The sequence below is a fragment of the Lissotriton helveticus genome, chromosome 9 (assembly GCF_964261635.1).
Source record: "Lissotriton helveticus chromosome 9, aLisHel1.1, whole genome shotgun sequence".
Classification (NCBI taxonomy): domain Eukaryota; kingdom Metazoa; phylum Chordata; class Amphibia; order Caudata; family Salamandridae; genus Lissotriton; species Lissotriton helveticus.
The window spans coordinates 827,078,968-827,101,997 of NC_136070.1; the positions used below are offsets into that span (position 1 = coordinate 827,078,968).

At 45.7% G+C, this 23,030-nt stretch overlaps 1 long non-coding RNA gene across 1 annotated transcript; it reads left to right on the forward strand.

The window, feature by feature from the left end:
• Positions 1-432: 432 nt before the first annotated feature.
• On the forward strand, positions 433-22,377 carry LOC144783006 (uncharacterized). The gene is made up of 3 exons (XR_013601358.1): positions 433-627; positions 1,436-1,502; positions 22,338-22,377. It is a non-coding gene; the product is annotated as an uncharacterized LOC144783006 (long non-coding RNA).
• Positions 22,378-23,030: the final 653 nt, after the last annotated feature.

The window sequence follows — 23,030 nt, forward strand, 5'->3', positions numbered from 1 at the left end:
TACTGTATAAAATGAGATCAAATGCAAAAAATCTGTCATATATTCCTAATTATGATCCCCAAATCAAATTTGTGTTTGAACTTTTTGAAGTAATATATGCAACAATGTGTATTTATTCAGGTGCATAATAGAAAAGTGAATGTAGATATATCGTATGTTTTTGATACTAAACAAAAAACAAAGATTAATAAAACTATAAATATTTTCTTAACTGGATTGATACAGAGTTTATTATGTTAGAAAGTATCTACAGTAAGCGCACAGATTCTTTGTATAAACAGCACTGAGCCCGGTGCTATTGCTTTTTTCTAAAAAAGTGTATTTCCCTGTTAGGGTTTATCCTTGTTTCAGGGGCCCCGTGTGTTTGTCATAGCAAATTTGGTGTAACACCACGCTCCAGCATTGTTTTTTAAATATGCCCTTTATCTTATACTGTTTCCTAATTGGGAGTATATGTCATTGATCTCAGAGCTTCCCAACTCGTGGAATGTGTGGCAACTGAAGTTCTTTTATTTCACACACTAACTTTTTTTTAAATTCCTAGCTGTTTGCCTACCGTCCAGTTGGGTGAGCACCAACAACCACAGCTGACATTTGGATTTTACTCAATTCAAGATGTCCATCAATGTGAGTTTTTATATTTTATGCCTGTAAGTGTAAATAAGGTATCATGCTTAGTTGTCATTATCAGGGTTTGAGTTTTTGAAATACAAAAGCGTACTCTTAATTAGTGTGAAAGCTTACAGCTTAAGGGACCAAGACAATAGCAGCAAATATAGCAGAAAGAGCTAAAGTGAACAAGGGAAAAGCATGAGACATGTATGTGTTTTTAAAATAGGAGAGGTATTCCATGTAGTGTCACTAAAAACACAGGGATTGGTAACAGATTTTGGAGTAACCTTTAAACTTTGTTTTTGTTTGGTAACTGAGAAATGATTGGAGCTAGACATATGGTTCCTTCCCAATCACAGCATGATTTTAAAGGATTGGGAGAATAAGTAGTGAGTAAATTATAGTGCTCACTTTAAAGTTAACCCCTTGATGAAAAGAGTTTGTCGATTGGGATGTTCTCAGATTTGTTCACAATTGATTCAGTGTCTCCAAAAAAGTGTCGGAGATTGATCTTTTACCAAAGTTGCACAAACATCATGTTTAGTTCTCACCCCACTACAGGCCTTCAATGTGAAGTGAAAAAGTTACACAGAACTAAACAATTTACTTCCCCTTCAAGGCAAGGAGGCTCAAAGAATGTGGTGAGGCCAGTAACATGGAGACCACGACAGTTGAATATGTAGGTGTTCCTTTGAGTAGTTAGCTACTACATTTCAACAAGAAGGTGGCTGCACAGGGCATAACACCGTATAACAACATGACTTAATGGCGAAATCTAGTTTTAGAGAGAATTAGCTCATGATTTTTTCTGCTTCTCCTGTAGTTGCAAATACGAGCCCGCCTGGGGTCAGTAATCCGCTGCTGTAGACCATATGCAGTGCCTGAGGGAGGTAAGTGGTCAAAACCAAAACCCCTCATTACCTCATGGTACTAGACATAAATGTACTCTGGGTGGTCTCCTTTTGTGTGCCCTTTTTAATTGTTTATAGTTGCATGTAAACAAATGAATGCAGTTTCTGAAACAAGTAAAATTTCAGGACAGTACAAGCTGTCCTTGAAGCTATTGTGTAATATTATAGTACAAGAAATGCAGGGGGAATCAACCACTCAATATTGAAGTATATGGGGGTATGGAGGCAGCAGTCACTCAATATGTGTGGTGGATGTATTGGCGGCATCAATCATTCAGTATTTCAACTTTGGATTGCAGTCAACCCTGGGAGAACCATACGACTGCTAATGTTTACAATTGTACTGCATACTCCCTTCCCAACTGGTTTTTCATAATGCTCATAGGGCTTTTAGAAAACCAATTAAAGTCAGTTTTTTAAAAAAAATTCAATCATTCAGTATTTCAGTTCTGGGCATATGGGGCCATCAGTCATTGATGTGGGAGGTACTTACTGGGTTTCAAATCCTGGCACCACCCCAGCTGAATGCTCAAAAGACAACCAAATGCAGCACTGACAAATTGAAATTATTAAAGCCCTATGGCATGTGGGTGGCGGACTTGGAGGCCACAGGATGGATAGGCAAGATGGCCCCGCTCCCTCCCAAGAGACCCCATGGGAAAGGGAACTTTCTCTCTATTTGATCTCAGGCTATTCTAATTCTGTATCTATACTCTTTGCCTACTGCTGCAACTGACTATTTTTTCCCTGTGTCATTTTAAAGACTTTTGACAACCTGGTCAAGACATGTTTCAACTAGTTATGTGACGCTGTTATCATATAATTTCGTACTGTTTGGCATCATGTGGGCTTGAATTACCAGGAAATGGGTAATGCAATTCAAATTTGTACCGTACAGGGGCCTTTATATTATGTTTTGCCCAGGACCCACAAAATCCTTAAGATGACACTGAAAATGATCACAGGTAGTGTGGCCTTTGAATGCATGCTGCCAAATGTGGTGATGGCTGCAGAGCTACCTTACACAACAGGGGTCCTTTGGAAGTACCTAGTCTACAGAGTCCAAAGGGACAATGTATGCTGATGGGAAATGGAGAAGTCTGCTCACCTCAGCATTCCCCACTCTCAAATTACACTTTTCTTCAGTGTGGCAAAATTAGCACAGCACTCCTCGTATTTGGATAGGAGTTCCGTGGCCCTAGAATTCCAAAGCAAAATTACCAATTGTAGATGTAGCAGTTTCAGGGTTGCCGTAAGTAGATTCATTAGTGCCTGCCCAAAACAGTGACCAAGAGACAATACATTTGGGAAACTGCCACTACAACGCAGCCGTTTCCACGTGTAACCATCACCATGCATCCACGCATGCATTACACCGCATTTGTGGTTACAACGAATAGCCTTTACCATGCATACCTTAATTACGAGATACATAGTAAAGGCATGTGTGCAAAAGGTACCAAAAAAAGGGTGGCTTGGAGGGGTCTCCCCCCTAAAAAAACCAACAACATGGGTTTAGAAAAGGGGGCTTGGGGGGGTCTCCACCCTCCCCAAAAAAAAGAAACGCACCTGATTCCATAAAATTATGAATCTGAAGAGAAAAAATCGGGAGGCAATAGGCGTCATTAGAGGAAACAGAAAGACACTTCTGTTTCCTCCGATGTGAAACATCACTCGGAAGTGCTTGGAGTGGAGAGGATGTGGAGAGGTAAGGGGGAATGAGTGGGTGGTGTTGCGAAGGGGAAAATTATAAGGGTTAATTTTTAGGGTTCATAAATAGTGATCGGAGGTATCCTTTAACATAAAAATGCCGTTAACATGCATACAACGAAAATCGTAGTAAAAGTGTGCGTGTTAAAGGCATCTTCGTGGCAAAGGCATGCGTTGCAACGAATGCGTTGTAACATCATACTAAAGAATTCCAATGGGGTGCATGGGAACAGGCACGCCACTTGTAAACCTCTCAAAAAATGTGATACTTCGCTGTAAAGGCAAATTAGAAGAACCTTCCAAATAAATATATAATCAATGCAACAATCAGAAATATGTATTGTGTTTTGTTATTTTATGTTATAATTTGGTATGTCATGTTGTTATGTTTTGTTATGTTGTGTTATGTCATGTTATGTTATGTTACATTTTGTTATGTTGTTATGTTATGTTATGTTATGTTATTTCAAGCACCAGCAACTTGGGCCATGAAAAGAGGACCATCTGTGATCTACTATCTTTAGGTTGTGCAGTTATATGGGACTCTGTAATCGAAATTCACATTGAATCTAGTGATACTAATGCCCTTTATCTAACCCTAATTTTTGACCATAGGCTCTTTGTGATTAACAAATACCAAAGGTGTCCAATATGATGAACTCCAATCAAGGCCCTTTTATATAGGTTAGAGAGCTTATGAGGTCTGTTGCCTTGTATGCTGGAGGGCTTTTGCATAACATAACATAACAATTGAGGAGTCTGACTATAGAAATTAAGAGTAACAGTGCCAAAACCTCTTGAAGAGGGCCACAGGGCATGAATGGACTATTGGAGTCAACTGTTGTGGTTGACGCCTTCTTCTCCTGATCTCCCAGGGTCCAACCTACTATGGGTCCTGAGCAAGTGGACCTAGTACCCCTGCTGCACTTGACTCTCAGTGATAGCTGTGGATAACCAGTTAAAGGATCCCTCATGGGGGAAGTGTAGATAAACACGACTCATAACTCAAAGTGCACTCAGTAATGTCAAAAGCAATAACACAATCCCCTTGAGGTCGGGGCTCTAGTGTTTAACTGGCAAATCCCGGTCTCACACTTTTTCTTGTAATGTGGTTGGAGGTCGAAGGGCTGGTCTTAGTGCTTCTTTCTAACCTGCAGGTCGCAGCTTCAGTATACTCAGGCTACATCCCAAACAATTATTGCACTGGGTACTGGTAATCCCTCCTGGCACACGGGGTTGCTGCAGTACCTGCTGGCAAGACATCAGTTTGTATTTCGCAGGAACATATACCACAACAGCCCCTCCTGACATACGATGTCACCACTAAGGCCCGCATAGGTCTTGGCACTTTGTTGGCAACATTTACTGACATGGTGGCCCCTCCTGGCAAACAGAGCCATTGCAACCAAGTGGTACAGGCTGGGTTTAACACTCTTGACACAGCTCTTGATTCACTGCTGAGTCCACGGTGGCCCTATCTTGGCATCCGGGGGTCGCTGATTTGATCCTGCACATAGACAAGGACCCATCCAGTGCACAGCTGTCTCCTCAAATCTCACACTGGGAGTTTTTGTCAGAGCTCCCTTCTGGGCCTCGCTCCCTTCAACGTGCTCCTCTTCCTCACAGGGCACACTGATCTTGGCAAGCAGGCAGCGATGATGCTCCAGGCTCCAGAGCAGCTAGCCTTGGTTTCAATGGGTGATGCCCTCCTCTTACCCAGCAGGAAAACTAGCAGACCTAGGCCCCCAGTCCAGGTCACAGGCAGAAGTCTTGCAGAGCTTCCCTTCCTCTCGCAGCAAGATGGGCTGCTTGGCAGAAGACACATTTGGGGTCTCAACCAACCTTTCTTATACTCTTTTTCCAGACACCAAAAGTCATTTAGGGTCTGAATCTTTTAAGTTTTATGTTGGAGTTCTGCTTCTTTTTGAAGTGTACTCTTTCCTCTCTCTGTTTTCTCTTCAAAGGCTGTCTATTATAGCAGGAGAAACTCTGAAGCTGATAGTCACACAACAGAGGCCATAGGAGTGACTAGAGTTCACACCTCGATGCCAACCACAGCAACATGTGCATCAAAAGGTTAATCCCAGGCTCCCAGCTCTAGTCTTTCTGAGACACTCCCTTAGCCCCATCGCCTTCCTGAGATGTGTCCCGGCCCTTTCCTTTGTGATTTATTACTGAATGAAAGTGCACCCATTGAAGTGTACTGGGGGTCTCTTTCTCTCCCTTCTCCAGTGTGTCCCACCCAGCTCACAGGAATGCAGCCATACACAAAGCTCTCTGAGGGGAATCCCCAACTCCTAATGTCTTCATTAGGCAGGCCAGAGCTTCCCAAAATGGAACCCAGGGTCTTCTATATAATGTACTGTTGCGGGCACATTTGTACTCAGTGTATGGACACAGTACACACTCTATGCAGTACTGTTACTTTCATGCATAGTGCCCTCACAGGCACACATGCATTCAGCACACTCATTCACTCTACTCACTGTTCATTACTGTAGCGTTTCTGTGTTGTGCCATGATGCGCTACTTGAAAACACACACACTTCCAGTACACATATTCATCAGGCACGTATTGTACAACACTTAACCTTTCATGTATTATACTTTTCGCAAGCATCTATATATCCAGTACATGCTTCCACTGTGCTCAAACTGAACAACACTACATCTCTCATATCCTGTATTCCTCACAGGCATACATACAGCCAGTACTGCACTAACCATGCATGTACTGCACAGCACTGCTCTACTGTTCCCAGGCACACATACAACCAGTGCATAGTCACCACTTCTGTGCAGCACTTTAGTCATGAAGGCCAAGGGTGAGCTAGGCACACAGCAGTGAAACTTTTAAAATGGTGAGTGAGCCTTTGGGCCAAACTCCAGTGACACAGGGTAAAAAGGACCTGTACACTCATATAATCACTACACAGTATGCTGCCACCACAGCACTCATGCTGCTTAATGTCTGGTGGAGGTAGTGGCCTTCCAGCACTTTTATGTTCCATATAGACACTCAATATAGACTCAGGTAGCAACCTAACCCCTCACCTATATTTCCATGCCATTACACTACATAACAGTTCTTGGGACTGACCTTTTACCTAGTTATGGGGCTGCTAACAGGTTGTGGGGTTTAACCTGAAACCTAGCCTCATTTATTATGCATAAGGATTCTTGGAAACTCAGCAGGACTACCATCTCCTGCATAACATGTAAAAGGGCCATTCCTTCCGTCATTCTAAGTCTGACATGACACAGCAAGGTAGATCCCCTGAGGGTACCACGTTGGGTATATAAACACCATATTTTTGCAGAGGAAGGGACAGGATAAAAAGGACTTCCATGCTGACACACTGACACAAGACGCTGAGATTCCTGCACGCAGACATTCCAGCTCACAGCGGTCTAACATCTCTCGCGGGGTGTCCATCTCGAGACCAAGAAGGCGTTCCACAGCCTCCCACTTCATGTAATGGGGTTGTTTTCATCCAAGCAGGATTCTTGGCTTTACACCTGCATGCATGCTAGGTACATATAGTTACGGTTGCATCGTAGGAGTACGCATTATTACTGTGATGTATTTTTATACCTGCCTGTATTCATTGTTTTAGCACTATGGTAGAAAACTACCGTCCTTTTACTCTGTCGGTTCCTATAATCATGTATATCTGTTTGTGTCAAATGGTTGTTTTAGCATACCTATTTTACACTAAAATGACGCTGGTTCAAAAAATGCTTATTGAAAACGTTCCCACCGTTTATTCTGTGTATCTCTCTGAGACAAAGTGAGCACGAGTGACTTGGCGAAAAGTACTGTAGCCACGATCCCCGATGGGACAGAGTTGTCATGTTCGATAGGTGCCAAGAACTATTCTCTCCTTGGTAAGAGGAGTTTACAGTGGCACTGTCAGCAATCTGGTATACAGGGTAACATACCCGGTGGGGGTGTCTGGAATCAGTCTGGACACCAATCCCACATTCTATGTTGTCTAAACACGCAGACCCTATATAGGTTTATAGGAACCACACAACAGCACAACGAGGGTAGTTCTTTGGGCGCCCCTCCCGGCCCAACAAGTACGCAATGTGTGAGTCAGAGCTATGTCATGGAGCAAACGCATGATATGCAATTTCTGATAACAACCAGCATTAGGGATCTAGGCAACAGTACAGTTGGGCACTCAGGGCAGGGGTACAGGTCCTTTACCATGCAGAGAACTTTTCCGTTCCAACAAACAGCTCTAGCAGTATACCCTTATGGGTACTTTCAGTACATCTGCATATTTGTGGAAGTTTTGTTGTAGTTGTCAACCAATTAAACAAATACATAAATAATGTGTAGTTTGGTTAAAAAGCCACGACTGAAAATGTAAAGGAATACATTATCACATTTATGGGTTTTTAGATGCCAACAACATGGAGGAGCAATTCTCATTGCAATTCTCTTCGTAGGCTTCCTCAGGTGGAAGTTATAGTTCAACCAATCAGCTGTAAATAAAAGTAAGATAAGGGAATTATCCAAAGTTGAGCATTTACCATCTGCATTTCTCCTAAAGAATGCTCCAAAGAAAAATCAAATACTCTAGACAGAACATATCACATAAATACAACACACACTCATGATGAATCGATGATCAGCTATCATGGAGGTCACAACTGCACTTAGGAGACACCTTACACAATTCCAACACAACACATAAGAAAGAACATATTTCACAAACCCAACTTATACAAGATATGTAATTTAGCTGGCTAGCATGTGACTCACAGCAGCACTACCGATTATAAAACACACCAAGTTCCAGAACATAATAAATAGAATAGTACAAACATATTCAACATGCAAAATAGTACAAGTATGCAGTATAGATGGCTATCACAATAGCCATTCAACAGAAAACATTAATACTCTTAACCTTTTCGGTGTGTCTGATGGCCCCCGGCCATATGATGTCGCGGTTGGCGTAATTTTTTTTCAGCACGCGGTGGAATATCCACCGCTGCGAAGCGGTTAGCATACATTGACACAGATTCAGATACACTATATAGTAGGCTATTGCAGTACCCAAAAGCACCAATGTTAAAAAATACTACACACACAAGACATACACAGGATTCAAACACATGTATGTTTAGCAATGCAGATAATGTATGAACAGTTGGGGAAGACTTACAGCTTTAACTATCCAGCTAACCAAAAGCATGACCAGCACACAAATGCAATAACATATCTTATTTTTTGCCAAATGACACAGGTCTGCTTTATTACCACCAGCACCATGTAGAAAGCCACCAAACTGTGGAAAGCCCCATAAGACCAGCCAAAGGCAAAATGTGCACTATGCAAATGCCTGAAATATAGTTAAAAATGCAGATACATTCAGCAGTAGCTGATGCATTTACTTAAATATGAGAAAACCTACAGTTTCAATGCAAAATATCAATTATTTAGCTTTATACCCCAATATTTAGGTTTTGAGTTTAGAAAAGGTTGATATATGAAATTTATGATGAGATGCTTTTAAGTCAATCATTGGAGTATTCACAAGTTTTTCATCAAAATATATATTGACGTGAACAAATCATTCCACCATAATTTTGCTATAACATTCTCCCCCCTTCCCACACTTATGTTTCATTTTTTACGCATTTCCTCATTATTTTGGTGCCGGTCCTCTGTTATGTTAAGCGGCTACATTGTTTTCTGTGGCCTAATGTTCAGTTTTCAGACAGGAACTACTGTCCCCCCGCCTGATCTACTTGTTGCTTCCTTCTTAATGAAATATTGGTCATTTGGAAACCTGGGTATGCATGATCCTCAGGGAGCCACACCTACCTGCACATTGTCTAATGCTGCTTAATCTAACTGTTCCTATTTACAGCACCTGTTACATCTTACACTGCTTATCTTAAGTTCTGAAAATGTAACTCAACTTTTCTTCAGGATGAATTATCACACCACTTTCATCTTGCAATCCTACTCTAAATGTACCCTTTACACTTCATGTTAAGTTACCAAGACAAAATGAGCACTGTGCACAACCTTCCAAACAGATTGAAGAGAGGGCCAATTGCCAAACACCACATGCAAGACTAAAGGCTCCATGGCATCTATATTTATTTATTTATTTGTTTTGTGTTTTATATAGCACAAACGTGACCCTTTAGTGTGTCAGAGCGATTAACAGAGATTTAGCGGTCCCGAATGCGACCAATAGCAAGCAACATACACTTACGCATACAGATAACATAAAACTATAAAACCAGTGGACGGTAAAAGTTCTCAGGACTTACAATAATATCTGAGACTGAACGAATACATCAAATTACAAATGATCTTTTACCATCAAAATACTCTCTGATTTATTAATCTATAGTGAACGGAAGGTGATTCAATCGACAGATGAATTAGTTGATTCTTTGTATAAAGCTATGGCAGGAACTTCCCCATGAGGAAGATCTTAATTTCCTTCTTGAATTTTGAATAGAATGGTATTCTTCTAATGTTTGGCGGGATCGAGTTCCTGATTCTGGGTGCGGTGCCTGAGAAAGCTTTCTTCTACTGGAAGCACGGCGGTTCCAGCACAAAATCTTTTGCGCCTCTGGATTACCTGCCTCTTCCGAATATCATCACTTTCTGGGCAAGGTATGCCGGTGTTTTTGAGTGTAGCGCCTTATGTGTGATACTCTGGCATCGTATGGTAGCCAGTTCAGAGCTTTTAAGTGTGGATAGATGTGATCACAATTTCTAGATCTAGTTATGAGTCTTGTGGCTGTGTTGAGACAAGCTTTTAGCGGCGCTGTTGAGGTCTTGGGCAGGCCAGATAAAGTTGAATAACTGTATTCGATACTCGTGATGATCAACGCCTGAACCGCCATTTTGAGGTCTGACGTTTATAGGAATGGTTTCAGTTTTCTAAGCCAACTCAGGTGGTACCAGGCGTTTTTAGCCGTCAAGTTGATGTGGCTTTGCATGTTAAGGTTCTTGTCCAACATGATTCCTAGTGATTTGGCTGAGTCCACTAAGGTCTGGGTGCAGTTAAGCACGGTGATCAGTGTGGTCATTCCTTTATTTCAGAAGAGATTTTGCAGGGGGATTCATTAGAATTCAGTTATTTGCTCGTTTTGTTTACGTTAATTACTTATTAGCAATTGAATGGTCATCGTTAGCGCTTCATTCATTGCCTTGATCTCCTCCAGTGATGAGACTTTAATGTAGATCTGTGTGTCGTCAGCATACATATGAAACAATATGTTGGCTGTCATAGAATCTCAGCCAGCGGTTCCATGTAGAGGTTAAAAAGTCTTGGGGAAAGAGTTAATACTTGTGGTACACCAATTGTAATAGGGGATGGCGATGATAGCTTTCGATTACCTAAATTACTTAAATATCTTTGTGATGTATTCTCCAAGAATCTATATGATAACATGCCATATGCCAGCAACTGACTGGTACATCACTCAAAAATTAAATTAGTTGTTCCACCTGCCCCAATAACCTAGAAAAAGGAGTCTTTCTGACTCTCTTGCTTTGGGGTTATTTTTAGGCCTCTTTAGTTTTAGATGTCTATTGTTGAAGACCTATTGAGCAATACAAAACAAAAAGTAGTCTTTGTGTTTTTTGTCAGTTCTTTGCTCATGATTGGATGGTTTTCTTGTCTCTCTCACTTCTCTGCTACTGTTTTGATGGCTTTCCGCCCTATTCTTGTGCTTGTCGCTCATTTGAGCCTTTTCTACTAACTCAGTTTTGATTGTATGGCATGACTCCTTCCACTACAGGCATCAGATATTGCACTGCAGTGCATATGAAGTATTATTTTCTCTTCTTTTTTCCTGCTGCCAGATCTTCTGCTACCACCCTCTCTTTGTTAAGACTGTCCCCTCGAGGGGGCTTGGCCAGGCAACATGGCCGACAGGACGTGAGCTCTACCAGCTCCGTCCCGAGGACCCGCAGAATCCTGATCACACATCCTGCCTGGGCTGCCAAAGTCCCTACATTTGGTGTCGGAACCTTCCCCGATTCGCCTGGGGCCCCTGGGCTGACGGAGGGACTCAGAGGGCGGCTGTGAGCGGAGGTGGTGGCCCCGTTGGCGTGCGCGGCGCCGCCTCAAACTACGCGACACCGCGGTCTGGGCCTAGTACGTGGGGCCGTCTGCTGAGCGGCCCGCCTGGCGCGGACGTGCGGCAACCCCTGGCACGGGGGGCTCCCTGGCGGACATCGGCGACCTAAACTGCACCACTGGGGTGCTTCTGGAGGCGGCGATTGGCGGACGCGGCTCCCCGGAGGTCCTACCTGCCTGACGGAGGGAACGAGGCGCCGCCCGACCCGTGCGAAGCTCCTACTGTGACGGCCCCGGCCACGCGCTGCTCCAGCCGGGTATCGACAGACGGCGGCCTGCGACTCTGGGGACCCTACACGGCATCGAGGACTCCGTGAGTGTTCTGGCCTGGCCCCTGCTTGCCCTACTTATTTGATGGTCGGCCTCTCCTGGGGCCCCGGACCGGCACCTACGCGAACTGAGGCTTCGCCCCTCCCCCCTCAACGCGGGAGCCTGCGTGACACACTCCCGCTGCCCATTGCTGGTGCTCCGGTCCCTGGTTGGGGACGTGGGACGAGGCGCCTGGAGAGTGGCGGTGGCGCTGGCGCCCGTTTCGCGCTCGCCCGCCATCTAGTATAGATTGCCCTGACGGCTCCCAGGTGGCGCTGTGGCCGCATGAGAGGGGGGAGCTCCTGAACACAGCTTGGCCTGCAAGTTGGTGCCCGCCTCGAGGGGTGCCCCTGGGGCCCGGGGACCGGACTGTCGACGACTGGAAGTGGAGGGATCCCAGAGAGGTGCGTTGATGGCCAGTCCGGCCGGCCCCTGATCGTTCCCTCGGCGGGTGTGGGGCCCTGATCGCGGCTGAGTCGTTGATGCGACCCGGCGGTTGGGAGCCTGCTACCATCGTTTTGGCACTGTTGTGGGGTCGCCTGGCTTGCGTGGGACATAGCCTGTGACCTGCTCGGCTTGAGTCCAGCGGCGGCCTCTCGACTGTCTGGCCGTGGTCTGGACGTCCTCGAACTCACCTTCCTAGGCCGGCGATCCAAAGGGCTAGTCCAGTACGGCGTACATCTGGTGGTATGGCGACACGCAAGGATCGGTCCTCGAAGGGCTCCCAACCCAACACTATTGTTCAATACACTACCCCACGCCTGCAGCCGCAGAGGATCATGCGCCAGACGGGCCCCGAGGACGGCGGCGAGGGCCCTGCGGAACCATCCAGGGCCGAACTTTTGAAAGCTATCCAGGGTTCTCACTCTGCCCTGGAGCGGCAAATAGAGACTGTTTCTATTGATGTGAATCTGCTCCGGACCGACCTCCACAAAGTGGCGGATAAAGTTTCAAATGCAGAGGGCAATATTACACAACTACAGGGTGAGGTGGCCTCATTGCAGAAGACAGTTGCGCAACTTACATCAACCACTCGAGCATTGGAGAGGCGAGCTGAGGACGCGGAGGGGAGGGCCCGTCGGAGTAACATAAGGGTCCTGGGAGTGCCGGAGAGATTGGAGGCGGGTAACCCTGAACGCTTCCTAGAAAACTGGATCCGCACCCATCTGTGCCCGTCTGGACTATCCGGCGTCTTCGTTGTGGAACGAGCGCATAGAGCCCTTGTACCGCCTCCGTGCCCAGGCGAGGCTCCCAGAGCCCTCATTGCGAAGATCCTGAACTACAAAGACCGTGATTGTATTTTGAGAGCTGTGAGAGAGGCGGAATCTCTCATGATTGAGAACAGCCGCGTGTCAATATACCCTGACTACACCCAGCAAGTGCAGGAACAAAGGAAATCCTATCTGGGAGTCAAGCAAAAACTCAGTGATATGAAACTCCAGTATATTCTGTTGTATCCAGCTAAACTCAAGGTGCTCTCCCGGGGCCGGGCGCACTTCTTCGAAACGCCAGCAGAGGTGTGGGAGTGGCTTGAGATCAGAGGAGATGACCTGCCCCCTGGGGAGCGAGGTGGCCCCCGGGAAACTTGGGGGACCAGACCGCAGAGGCGCCGCCGAGGAAGGGGACGGCACCGATCTGGATCCCGTGGTTCTCCTGGGAACCGCCCTACGGTGGGAGCAGATGGAGCTATTCGAATGGAGGTGTCGCCGCTGAGAGGGGAGCCGGGATCGGCCGGGGGCTCTCCTCCTGGTGAGGTCTTGGTTCCAGATACCCTACAGGTGACACCGCTGGCTACGGACTCTACGACCCCGGTGGTCCCGGAGACGGCCCTCCCTGAGCCAAGACTGGAAAAAATTATGGACTTGAGGTACATGTTCCTAATTGTGTGGATATCCACCACTCGTGAGACATTATATTGACACCCTGGTAAGCCATCACCACGCCTTGCTATTACTGAGGGTTTTGGATACGTAGACCGTGGTGGCAGACTTGCGCCCTTCTGGCATGTGGGGCGGAGGGGGAGGGCAGGGCCAATTTCTGCCTTGAATAACGTCTTGCCGAAATGCAAATAGGGGTGGATAGACATGCCCAGGCACTTTCTTAGGGTCCCTGGGTTCTTCGGGGAGCTGGGAGGGAGGGTGGGTGGGGTTGGCTCGGTGTGTGTGAGTGTGTGTTGAGTGGATTGTATGGGGTGGCTGTGTATGTCCTGGCACTGGCAGGGGAAGGGCGGGGAGGCGTTTTTCTTTGTTGCTGTCCTTTCGCTCGTGGGTGGGGGGTGGGAATCTGTTTTTGCAAATGATTTGGATGTTGGGGTTGCTGGGGGGTGGGTTGGGTTTTACGCAGAAGTTGTTGCTGGCATCATGTGTATATTGAATCCGAGTTGTGGAGGGTTCCCTCGTGGTGCTCCTCCTTTCAATCTGACTGTTGTGGGGACCGGGTGGGAGCAGGTCATGTTGTATTTCTACTGTGCCCCGAACGGGCGTAATAGCTGGCCATGAGATTTAAATTTTTAACGTGGAATGTGCGTGGATTGGGTACTTGCACCAAGAGACAAAGAGTGCTCACCTTTCTGAAGCGGCATGGGGTTTCGGTAGCTTGTCTGCAGGAGACCCACTTAGACGACGACGGTGACCAGCGCCTGTCCAAGAAATGGAGGGGCCAGATTTTCCACTCCTCCTTCTCTACATATGCTAGAGGGGTCCTCATCTGGGTGGCACCGGGGATCCCTTGCGCTGTTCAGTATGTTGACGCGGATGTAGAGGGTAGATACCTATTGTTGAGACTTAGATTGGATGACAAGGAACTCCTGCTGCTTAACACCTATGCCCCAAACACCGATGACCCGGCTTTTTTCTCTCGGATCCAGGACCTGGTGGCCCCTAGTTTGGATGCACCCCTCCTTTGGTTTGGGGACTTTAATTGCATATTGCACCCTGAGTTGGACCGCCATCCGCCCCGGTCGGGCACTAAGCCCCGTATGACGGCACGGTTGCGGGAAGTGATGCACAATCTTGGAGCGTTGGACGTGTGGAGGGCTTGTCATCCTGCTCAGAAGCTCTATACATGCTACACCCCAACACACGGTACCCATAGCAGATTGGACCGCGTGCTGACGGCTAACCTCACCCCGTCTCTTACCTTGACGGTTACCCATCAGGCCCGGTATTTGTCGGACCATGCCCCTGTGACGTGTGTGGCGCAGTGGCCTGATCGAGTTACACGCCCCCGCACATGGAGAATACCCGCTGACCTCCTTCAAGATCCAGTGGGTAAGGATCATGTAGCAACCTCACTGTTGGACTATGTGGACCTCAATTGGGGAGGTGATTAGCTGCCCTATCCTGCTAAGTGGGATGCATTGAAAGCAGTGGTGCGTGGAGCATGTATGGGCCTCACCTATGGGGTCAGGAGACAACTGCTATCTGAGTTGCAGGATGCGGAAGCTGCGCTTTGGCGCACCCAGTCCCGCCCCGACCCGGACGCCCTAGATCTACAGGCTGAAGAGAACGCTTTGGTCTCGGTCCACGACATCCTCTCCCGGCTTGACAAATTTACTCTGGGCCAGTACCGGCAACGTCTCCACTGTGAGGGCGATAAATCTGGCCGCCTGCTGGCCTGGATACTTCGCCGTGAGTTCGCACCTGAAAGGATAGTTGCCTTGCGCGACCCGCATGGTTTTATGGTCCACTCTGAATCAGATATCCTCGAGGTCCTCCGAAATCACCTGCAGTCGGTATATGAGGCGGACCCGTCGGTTACGGAAGATACCTATCAATCGTATCTTGAGGAACTGGACCTCCAAGCCTTGCCGGAAGCGGCGGCAAAAGAACTAGACGCGAAACTGACACTGAGTGAGATACCTGCGGCAATGGCCGCCCTCCCTCGTGCCAAGGCCCCTGGTGGGGACGGTTATCCGGCAGAGTTCTATCACTCCTTTGGCCACGTCCTGGCCCCCCTCCTGTTGCAAGTCTATAATGAGGCTTTGCGAAAGGGCGCCCTTCCGCCCACTATGAATCAGGGAGAAGTGTGCATGATTTTAAAGCCGGGCGGGGATAGTGCTGACCCCGCGGTGTACTGCCCTATCACCTTGATTAATATGGACGCAAAAATCCTCACCAAGTTGTTGGCCACTCACCTCGCTCCACTTATGACTCGGCTGATACATCCCGACCAGTGCGGATTTATCCCGGGTCGTAATACGGCGATGAATTTGCGCCGCATGAACCATATCCTACATGAGGTAAGGGGTCGAGAGGGCCCTCATGTATTGGTGTCGATCGATCTAGCTAAAGCCTTTGACACGGTGCACTGGGGATATTTGATGCAGGTGCTCCAGAGGACGGGATTCGGACCTGAATTTCGCGCCTAAATCCGGGTGCTCTACGGAGCGCCCCGGGCCAGGGTGCGGCTGGGATCGGCCCGTTCGGAGGAGTGGTTGTTGGGGAGGGGTACCCGACAGGGCTATCCTCTATCCCCCCTCCTCTTCGCACTCGCGATTGAGCCCCTTGCCGTCTCCGCCCGCGCTGCACTACAGCGCAGGGGGATAGCCTTGGGTGACACTACTAATGTGATATCCCTATACGCGGATGATGCACTCTTTTATCTTACCTCCCCCTCTGAGGCCCTTCCCGCCTTGATGCGGGTCCTGGACCGCTTTGGTGCGGCCTCTGGGTTGCGTATTAATCTTAACAAATCCCTAGTTTTCCCGCTGACGGACTGCGTCCCGGACCCAAGCGTGGATAGACCCTACCAGGGCCTCCGTTGTGAACGGGAGGCGTTCCGCTATCTTGGCATCCAGGTGGCCGCGTCTGATGAAGCCCTGCTGACTCACAATGTTGACAGGGTGCTTGTAGCCCTCCGCAAGTCTGTCACCTTTTGGAATATGCTTCCTCTCTCTCTCATGGGACGGTTGGCAGTTGCCAAAATGGTGATGCTCCCTAGAATCCTATATGTCTTACAGAACACCCTATGTCCGTTGCCTCCCCGAGTGTTTCGCACTTTGGACTCGCTCCTCACTTCCCTGCTCTGGGCGGGTGGGCGCAGCAGGGTAGCTTTACGCACAGTAGTGCGCTCCTGGGAGGAAGGAGGCCTTGAGGCCCCGAGATTCGAACTATATTACTTTGCGGCGCAACTCCTCCCAGCGGCGAGGTGGTTTGCGGAGGAACAGAACTGGGAACTGGCACTGCTAGCCGGTACGGCTAATGAAAGGGTTCTAAGAGAGGCCTTGATGCAGGGCCGAGGCACCGATGAAATCTGGCAGCGGTTTGTTGAGAAGGTGTTGAGGCGAGCGCCGTTTCATAGGGAGCTTTCGATATGGATTTTGGCCCCGGTACTCCGGTTGGAAGAAACTATGTCCTACCGGGAGTGGCGCTCTGGTGGATGTGAGACACTAGCGGATCTCTATCAAGATGACTCTTTCCTATCCCTTGAACGAGCCAGGGAGTCCTTTGAGCTGGGAAGGGGGCAATACCTCCACTATCGGAGCCTCCAAGATGTGGCCAAGACAACATGGCCCCAGTACCCGGAGGCCCCTCCAGTTACGCATACTCTTGACATCATCTTGTCCTGTGGGCGAGGCAAACGATTGATCTCCCTTCTCTACTCGGCCATGCGCCGAGATTCAACCCCCCCGACGGCGCCGGCTTGGGCGGCTTGGGAGACGGACTTAGGGGTGTCACTGGAGCCGGACCAGCGGAAGCGAATAGGGCTCTTAACTCACAAGGTCTCCTGTAATGCGCGTTTTAAACTTATACACTTTAACTTTCTCCACCGAACCTATATGACCCCTGTCTCCTTGCATCGTATCTCAGCGGATAGACGTCACACTTGCCCACGGTGTGGAGCGCAGAGAGCGGGCTTTCTGCACTTAGCATGGGTCTGCCCTCCGGTTCAGGACTTTTGGAGAAAAGTGGTGCCCCACATTGCCCGGGCCACGCATATCAAGCTCCTTTTAGACCCGCTCCATTGTCTCCTGGCGCTGATACCCAAGCCCAGGAAGAAAAAGCTGTTTTATAAGTTCTTGCAACTTTTATTAGTCCTAGCGAGGAGACGAGTGGCCATCACGTGGATGGGTCAAAGGGCACCCGACCTTTCCCTTTGGCTGAGAGATGTGAAAGAATGGGCTCTGGCTGAGGAGACGCACATGCAGCGCACTCGCAGAGATGAGAAACTGCAAGATGATCTGCTTGCCTGGAGGGTGCTGTGCATGGAGGGGCTAACAGAGGATGAATCAGATGCCACCAGCGCTGAACTGTTTACTCCCACTGATCCGGAGTCCAACTGTGCTGGGGAGGGTTCAGAGATGGGGGGGTCTTGATCAGGTGTAGGAGCCCATTGTACCCACGCCGGGTTTCCTTAAAATGTCTGCTTGTACACAGCAGTGATCCCCATAGGTCCAGTCTGCTTCATAAGGTCCATGCCTTAGCTGGTCCCCACACTTGTGATTTACTTCCTTAGAATCTGTACTACTGATGCCTTTGTTTTTTGGGGGGGTTTTGGTTATTGTTGAAATGTTATATGCAATAAGAAATCAGAAAGTAAAAATCAGCGAATGTATTGATAGTTTGGTATCCTTAGTGCACAAATGCGCTTCTCTTATCCTCATTACATGCTTTGTTCCTACGCCGCCCAGCCTCCGGGATGTGGGCCGTATTTGGTTGTGTATTGTTCTAGCGACGACATGTTGTTATTCCACTCACGTATGTGATCTGGGTGTCATTGTAAGTTGTGCATACTCTATATTTTCGCAATAAAAACATATTTTAAAAAAAAAAGACTGTCCCCTCAACATTCCCTTGACCCTCCAGAGACTTCGGGCTCCTAGCTCAGCAAACTGTTGTATTGGGAGACAGTAATCATAAAATGTTTTTTAAACATTCCAAGATGTCTGCCGGTGCTTCCACATGCTCAAGTATACATGACAGACATTTCCCAATGCATTTTTATCAGCTTTAAAAAAATCCATTCTAAGATGGATGACATGGCTGTATGTTCATGTGCAGGGATCATCTTTGAATGGATTTTCTTAAAGCATAAGAAAATCCATTCAAAGCTGACAACTGTGAATGTGTGTACATCCTCTATCAAGGATATACCATCCGACCCCGCAGGTTCTCAAATTGTAAAACCAAGAACGTTATTTATCTTTTGGTTTGTCCCTGCAGATTAGGTTATGTGGGTGAGACAGCGAGATCTTTTTGCACCAGGTTAACTGAACGATACATACTTCAAAAATCAATGCACCCCTAGTAAAACACTATGTAGACTGCCAACATAAACCAAACGACATACGTTGGTTTATTATTGAAAATTTTGAGAATAATAGCAGTACCAAAACAGAAGACTAGCATAAAAAATGGGAGGTCTTTTAGATCTTTTCTTTGGCAGCAAACATCAAGGGATTAAATAACGACATCCCTTGGGAAAATGCAATTAAGTATAATACCTGACATTTGAGCAACTAATTATTTCGACATAGCAGAATCTTTTTTGGAATTTTCCAATTATTGAGCCCTTAGTCACGTAATGACATAATAGTACTCTGTTCTGAAATTTCCTAGCAATCACATTAATATTTACATCCTCTTTTCTTTTCGTATTATTAATTTTAGCATCTGTTTTAATCTTTTTATTCATTATTATTCCCTTTTATATGTCAATATCGATACATTTTTTATCTCAGCCGATACTTGAAATATTCGTTATGAATAATTCCTCTATTGCATATTTTCATCATTATGCACATCTGTTTGTTTAAATTCTTTTGTTTAAATCACTTTTCTTATTTTTATTATTACATTGCTTGGCGCTAGTCCTTCCTTAGGCCAGCGCACCAGTTATTTTATGTTTGTCTCCTCTATCCGCTTTTTAAAGTCTTTCTTTTCTTCTTATTATTATATTTGATTGGCGCCAGTCTTTCAGTAGGTTAGCGTACCAGTCATTCTACACTCGTATCCTTAATCACATGTTTTCACGTTGCGTCTATTATTCGTGCGCTTTCTTCTCAGATGCCAAACAAGATTTGTGGCTTTAAATACCGTGCTACTAAGAACCGCAAACCATTTATCCTGGCAGCCGATTCCAGGCTGGTCCACATACGCGAGGCTCTAAGTAAGTACTACGTGATTGCTGTTTGAAGTCTGACTGCATTGGGTAATTTTTGGACATTGAATTAGGACCCGTTCAAATATCATGTTTTTGGCAACTTTAAGTTATTATTTCCGGCCTTGCCTCTTTTGTGCGATACTCTGCCAATAATTTCGGCAGCTGACTTCAGGCAGGTCCAATTTCACAAGGTCCTTCTTTAATATTCCTGCTATGTGGTCTACTGTTTCTTCCACTGGGTCCTCTCTGACATTTTAAGGGGACTCTCTGTAGGTTGTTTTGACATCGTTCTGTAGTTTTACATAACTGACACCACCACGGAACTTTCGACCTCAGATAGATGATTTTGGGGGAATCGAGACTCACATTCATCTTCTTTAGATTAGAGTCAGCCCACCCTCATTCAAGTTATTTTTCACATGGGGCGAGCAAAGATAGTCTCTACTCAGCCTGGACATTATAATTTTGTTAGTTGGCAATTTAGTGATAGTACATTATCCTTTATTGCAGATTATCATAAGTAGGTGCCTTTGACGTCTGTTTATATTTAACGAATCCACTGCCGAGTTATCCAGGACTCAAAATTTTCATTTGGTCTGTCGTCATACAGGTAATCACAGCATAGTACATATAGGATGGCAGTCTACTTTAGACATCTAAATGCAAGTGCTTATGTGGCTTTACTTATTCATTGCAGCTCCTTTGTGCCCGATCATCCGCTATCTAGTATTTTTACTTGAAATCTACTATACTGAATCTCTTGTTGGAGTACCTCAGAACAGAACAGGTATTTATATGACTCTGCCTGTCCCTTCCTCCACTTTGATATCATTTTTTTGGGCAATTGGAGTGACCAATTCATAACATTTTATAGAGGTTCTAGGTTGCTTTATTGAGATCCATCTGGTACGTTGATGTCTATCTTTGACTTCGCACCTTCATTGCCATTATTAGGTACCTTTGCATGATCTTTTTTATTCTTCACAGTTGGTACTGCGGTAGTACACCTCAGTGAATCATTTCACTCTTTCTCTGTTTTAATAGCAGCTATATCAGGCAGAGCATGCTACACCCAGCACTTTCTAGTACATAGACTGCGATCACTGTTAGGTAAAGCTCCATGCCTTCCTGTTTCTTGGGTATCTGGGGTGCACCTCGCTTCTTTGCACTTTTTGTGCACGAGCAACCATTTCACATATCTTTTTTCTTTCTGAACACTACCTATACTCCTACCTTGTCAGTGGTAATTCTTTCCTCCTTCTAAATTCAACTTCTATTGCACATGTATAACTTTAATGTCGCTTATTTCATTGTGTTGTTAACACTACATGTTGCAATGTTAATTTATAGTCACTTTTTAGTCCATCACCTCGCTCTCTTGCACCAAGTTTATCCTAATAGCCTCAGTATATTGCATTGTGTTATACAATTATGTATGTTCATGTGTATATATTTTTGTTTATATTTCGAATCTCAAGAGGTTCTTCTGAAGTAGGCGTTGTTACGCCGAAACGCTCGTAGAGAGTGTCATCGTATCTACTTTCATTCTTGAAAAACCCTTGTCATTTTTTATCTTTAGAAACACAAGTTTTTAATGTATTATTGATATATGTATTATTTGGTATGATTGTATGCTGATGTTGTTTTAGTTTTAATAATTGATTTGTATGCACTGAAACAAAATAAAAAATATATATATTTTCTGAAAAATGTTTTTGCTATGTTAGTATACTGAGGCTTTGTTTATTAAGTGTTTGTGTGAAACCTTATCTTTAATAGGTGTTTTGTTGTCTAGGAACTGTTATTATTGAATTTACTGTTACCCTGTCCTAGGAACATTATCCAGACTCAAGGGATCCCTTTTTATTACACTGAATGTACATCCACAGAAGTCATCTAAAAAAAAGTTGGCAAAACAAATATGGTTCAGGGGTAGGGTTGCCACCTAACTTCTTTCCTATCAGCACCACTGTCATTTTAATGTTTCAGTCGGAACAAAAATAAGCTAAATCACCTAATGCAGGAATTTTTAGGCCTTATCTGTGTATACTTCTAAGAGCAAATATAAATAGAAAACCAATTTAAATGTGTTCTATGCGTGAGTTAATGATCCATGACAAATGATTAAAGTAAACAAAGACAGAAAAGTCATTTTGCGAATTAATACATACGATTGTTTTTAAAGTCCTATTTTGGGCCTCTGCAGATTCTTGAAACATCAACATATTACTGCATTTTTCTCCTGGAAGGAAAGGTGGCAACCAAATTTAGGGGTTGAGATCTATTGCCTATGCCAATGCCAGTTTTACCAGTAGTTCATAAGCAGATATATATAGAGAGCATAACACCTACATTCTATATGTAACCAAGCCGTAAAAAAATAACATACAACATAAATTGCACAAGCACAAATGGATCTTGGACATCTATCCTACCTTTAAAAATTCATGCAGATTGCGCTGCGAGGTACAAATGTCTTGTGATACGTTTTTCTAAATGACTAAAGAGCAACATCTGCCTAGACATTATTCGTACATGTGTCTGTTTCTTGGGGTTGTCATTACAGTTCGACTGATGGAATCGGTCCGGCGCTTGGACATAGAAAGCCTTATGGACTTTTTGGATACGTCTGCTTCTGTCAAACCAGATGAGAGCATTTTATTGTGTTGTAAAATCCTGGAGCATCGAAAAAAGGTATCTGTGAGTCTCCATTGCTTTACATGACACTCAAGGCTATGAGAGGCAGTGAGCTTTAGCTACATATGTGGTTGTCTAACATTGTGTTATATTGTGTAGTGCTGTAGTGTGACATTCTAGGCTTTACTGTACTGTGAAGGACTGTGTGGTGTGAAGTACAGCGGTAATAGCTTAGGTTGTATTGGGTTGTAGTGCAGTGTGTTGCTATAATGTGCAGTATAAATAAGTTATTGTGCGATATTGCAGTGTTATATCACATTTCTGCAAACACAAGGAGATGACGAACAGAGCGCTGAAACCCTCAGTCACTCAGCCCAATCACAGATTTGGGTTGAATCCATCATAGTTCTTTAGCTCACTTCGCAAACCCAGTTCAAACCCAGCCATATGCAAATTAGTCTTGACCCTGTGCCTCATAGTAACAGTCCAGCCCAAACTGCCAAGCCAGGTCTTCCCTGCACCCGAAACAAGCATCCTGGGACCCGTTAATGTTAAGTGTCGTAGAAAGGAGAGATTTCTGAGAGAGCAAGCATTCATGGCTTGTTCCTCCTCTGGGTATGGA